This window comes from Gossypium raimondii, chromosome 9 (assembly GCF_025698545.1).
Source record: "Gossypium raimondii isolate GPD5lz chromosome 9, ASM2569854v1, whole genome shotgun sequence".
Taxonomy (NCBI): Eukaryota; Viridiplantae; Streptophyta; class Magnoliopsida; order Malvales; family Malvaceae; genus Gossypium; species Gossypium raimondii.
This window is the reverse complement of record NC_068573.1, coordinates 9,095,583-9,100,071: the sequence shown is the minus strand read 5'-3', so window position 1 is coordinate 9,100,071 and position 4,489 is coordinate 9,095,583. Positions and strand designations below refer to the sequence as shown.

General features: G+C 39.6%; 1 long non-coding RNA gene across 1 annotated transcript; it reads right to left on the bottom strand.

Moving 5' to 3' along the window:
• Positions 1–1,558: 1,558 nt before the first annotated feature.
• On the bottom strand, positions 1,559–2,683 carry LOC105798361 (uncharacterized). Its single transcript, XR_001135032.2, has 2 exons — positions 2,369–2,683; positions 1,559–2,178 (listed from the first exon to the last, which is right to left on the bottom strand). It is a non-coding gene; the product is annotated as an uncharacterized LOC105798361 (long non-coding RNA).
• Positions 2,684–4,489: the final 1,806 nt, after the last annotated feature.

Here is a 4,489-nt window from a genome sequence, read left to right as displayed (position 1 = left end):
ATGGGCTGTTCCGTATTTTGTAACCCGTTAAGCGAGTGTCGGCTAGGGGTGATGTATACATCTCAAACACCGGTCACTAGTACATCAGTTGGCGATGTAAATTGTACATATAACTCAATATAAGCTGCTCCACTAGCAAGATGAGTCTGCACCATTGCCTCCAAGCTACGAGCACCTTTTATGTCGAACGAGTCATATGTCACCGGATCAACAGAAGAATAAAATCGATACGTGATAGACAGAACTTTCATTGGCGCCGTTCCAAAAATTTTACGCCTAATCCTTTTACGAAGTTCTATCAAATCTATGTTCTAGTTAAAAATTAGTCGCACCGTATTCTCCGACAAAAAACAACATCATTCTCGGTATGGCAAACCTCACCATCGTAGTAAATAATAGCACTAATACGTTCACTCATATTTGATACTCTAACATTCTTAGCCTCTCTAAATTGTTTCTGCTGTGACTTACTGCCTAATTTATAACCTCAGCCCAAACATGCTACTGTAGCAAAAGCGCGTCCACGAGGGTGCGATTTCACAAATTCTTCTCAAATAGCATCATGCTAGAAGCGATTTTATATTATTTGCTCAGAAACGTCAAAAAAAATTATTTCTTACATGACCTACTGTAGCAAAAGTGCGCTGACGAGGCCGCAATTTTACAAATTTTTCTCAAATAGCATCCTGCTAGAAGCGATTTTATACTATTTGCTCAGAAACGTCAAAAAAATAATTATTTCTCCCGGGACCTACTGTAGAAAAAGCGCGTCCACGAGGGCGCGATTTCACAAATTCTTCTCAAATACCATCCTGCTAGAAGCGATTTTATATTATTTTATCAGAAACGTCAACTCGAAATTATTTCTTCCAGGACCTAAAAACCCTTAAAAGCCTGAACCCTAAACCTTAAAAGTCAAAAAAACTTAACGTGGGAAAAATCGCGAAATCGCGTCCACGTCAATGCGATGTTAGTGCACGCGCCAGGACATTACATCCACGTCGACCTTCACTGCGGCGTGGACGCGATGTCTGGCGCGTAATCGACATCGCTACCGACGTGGACGCGATTTCTCGATTTTTGGACCATTCCAGTAAATAATAAAATAATGGGCCCATTTCGGTAATTTTAAAAAAAAATAGCTTTTATTGGTAAATTACCCGGAGAATGAATCCATTAGTTTTGGCCTAATTTTATTGGATAAAAATGTAATTATTATTATTGAACTACATTTACTATTTTTTATTTACTATATATAAGATAATGATTTTTACAATCTTCAATTATAACTAAACATTAGCACTTTTAAATAAACATAATCATCTCGATGCATGGATAGAGAAAACTAGTATTCACAATTTAGGAAAGAATCCAATATATCATACTTTACACACTGCCATTTGGCACTTTAATAAGTAAACTAATTAATTGCTAAAAATTAGCAAATTTTTTTAGAGAAAAATTAGCAAATCTTAAGCACTGAATTTCCATGTATATGTATAATTATATGCTAATGATTGGTTTTTGAAAAAGTGAAAATTTCTTCAAGCTTAAAAACTTCCAGCGATGAACAACCCTACGATTTTATTCCAGCGATGGTTCTAACGAGGATCGTAACACAAAGAAAGTTAGATTCAAAGATGTAGGAGAAAATGCAGCAGCAAACATGGTGGTTGATACGGCTCCGGTGAGCAAAATTTCTTGGAAGGACAAATTGTGGGAAAGGAAAGGCACGGGGTCCTTAGACTGCTACATGATATCGGATGGTTCTACTGACGTGGATTTAAAGTTTGAAGAAGGAGACATCCTAAGATCTATCATCAATGGTATTCCAACCATTGACTTCTCTAAGCGGATTAAAAAAGTCTTAGTTAAAGATATGGAGACCACGGCTATCGTGAAATTGTTGGGGCGCAATATAGGGTATGGTGTTCTGTTCAACCAGATTACCAGCCATTGGAAACCCTCTCAACCCTTTCGCTTAATGGACATGGAAAATGGTTACTATTTGGTCCGTTTTCAAAACAAGAATGATTAAGAAATGGCTTTGACTCAAGGACCATGGATAGTGTTCGTCGCTACCTAACAGTCTAGCCGTGGATGGTGGACTTTAATCCGTCGAGGCCCTTCCCAAGCATGGTTCTGACCTGGATCCATTTTCCAGGATTGTAGGGATTCCTGTATAAAAAACAGATTTTAGAGGAGATCGGAAGCTTGGTCGGAAAAGTGGCCAAGTTGAATATTAAAATAGACAGTGGGGCAAGGGGAAAATTGGCCAGAATGGCGGTGTTTGTTGACCTGGAAAAACCGTTAACCTCTCAAGTTTTGGTCAATGGCTGAATGCAAAGAGTAGAGTTTGAGGCTCTACCTGCGGTTTGTTTTACATGTGGCAGATACGTACATCTAAAAAATCTTTGCCCTTTTTCTTTGACAGGTCGGAACACCGATGGCGGTCTAGGGGGAGTTTCTGAGACGGTGGCTAAAGGGTCTGCTCCGGCAACATCAGAGGAAGCGTTCGGCCCATGGATGATTGTAGAGCGCAAAGCTGGGCGAAATCAGGCCGACAATCACAACCAAAAAGAAAAAATCACAGAGGAATTTTCAAACGTTTCCAGATTTGCTGCGCTGGAAAAAGATTCAGCGAGATTAGAGAGAGAACATTCTGTTAGCATGGAATTTTGGTTTCAGCCAGGGGAGTTTCTAAAATAGCTAAAAGAAAATAATGTGGGGTCAAAGGCTGGGTTGTTGGTTAAGGATATCTTGGGTCCAAGGTCGCTATGCCAAAGCATTGAGAATAGACCAAAAAAGCTAACAGTGGCAAACGATAAGATTGGGCATGGATCAAATTTCGTTAACAGGGCCTGGTGAGGTCGGGGTCAGATTTGGTTTTGGGCCATGGGGCTGTCCAAGATGGGAACAAACAGTTGCCCATTGATGCACCGAATATTTCTTTTGACTAGACCTTGGGAGAAACGGTGGCCTTGAAGTAGCCCATTTCTCTTAGACCAGATGTGGATTTCCAAGCTGCAACACCACCACTTCATTTCAACCCCACGTTCGAAGGGCCTTTTGAAACCGCGGTCGACTTGAATGCAGTAAGTTTTGGACCCCAAATGTCATACTGCCATTATATGCAAGGAAAATTGGGACCCAAATTCTAATTCAAAAACCAGGAATGAAGGAGCAACAACTTGCGACATTATTCCTAATTCTTCTAAAGGACATGGTTTTGGGAATAAAGGTTTGAATGGTCGTCTTGGAAGGGCGTTGAACAAAACAATCCGTGGACGTGAGGGTCACATCAAAATTGCTAGTAACTCACGGGTTCTACTTCCATAAGTAATGACTTCTATGGCCATGCTCATTAGTGCTCAAGTGGAAACCGCTTCAAATAAGATCGATGCCCAAATTGTTGGTGTTAAAGCATTTGCTACTTCCTAGCAGTTAGTCCCCTCTTCTCTTTTTATTTATTTATGAATTTTACTAATATACCTTGGAATTGTCAAGGTTGTGCCAATTCGAAGTTTCTTCGTGTCTTTCGTGAGTACAATCGTGAACATAGACTAGATTTGATTGGCCTTTTAGAAAGGAGGGTCATTGGTAGGAAAGTAGATTTGATTATTGCAAAGCTTGGTTTTCAATACTCACATAGAGTGGAGGCAATTGGGTTTTCGGGTGGTATCTGGATTGGATGGAGAGAATCATTTTGTGTTGAGATTCTCAAAAGCCATCCCCAATTTGTTCTTGTTAAAATCTCTAGTAGTAATTTCAAACTATCATTTTTTGTCACCTTTGTTTATGGAAGCCCCGATAGCCTTAAACAAAGGCATCTCTAAGGGGTCTTACACAAAAATGTTTCAAAGGATTAATCTCTATGGATGGCGATTGGAGATTTTAATGTTATTTTTTCCTCTAGTGAAAAAAGAGGTGGTTGGGCCTTAGGAAAAAGGTGTCCCTTATTTGGTGATTTTATGGATTTCGTTTAGTTGCATGATTTGGGCTTTAGAGGCTCACAATTAACATGGCAGAGAGGAGGAATTGTTGAAAGTTCGGATAGGGCTATTTGTAATGATACTTGGAATGTTGCTTTTCCAAATTCCATGGTGACATATCTACCGCGACTTAAATCAAATCATAGACCTTTGTGTTTGTTACTAAGGCCTGAGTATTACATCTTCATAGGGCGCCTTTTCAGGTTCTTAGCCGGTTGGGTCGAGCACCCAACTTTCTCAAATTTTGTTAAATGTAATTGGAAATGTTCTACCACCATGTCGGCAATTCATTTAGATTTTACAGGTCGGGTCAGAAGATGGAATAAAGAGGTGTATGGCCACTTTAGTACCTGTAAGAAGCATCTGACTAGGAAGTTAAAAAATATTGGGATAGTGCTTGATAAAGTGAACTCTGCATATCTGAATTAGGTTGAGATGGAGGTGCGAGATGAATTAGAAACTATGTTACACCACAAGGAACTCTATTATATGGTGAA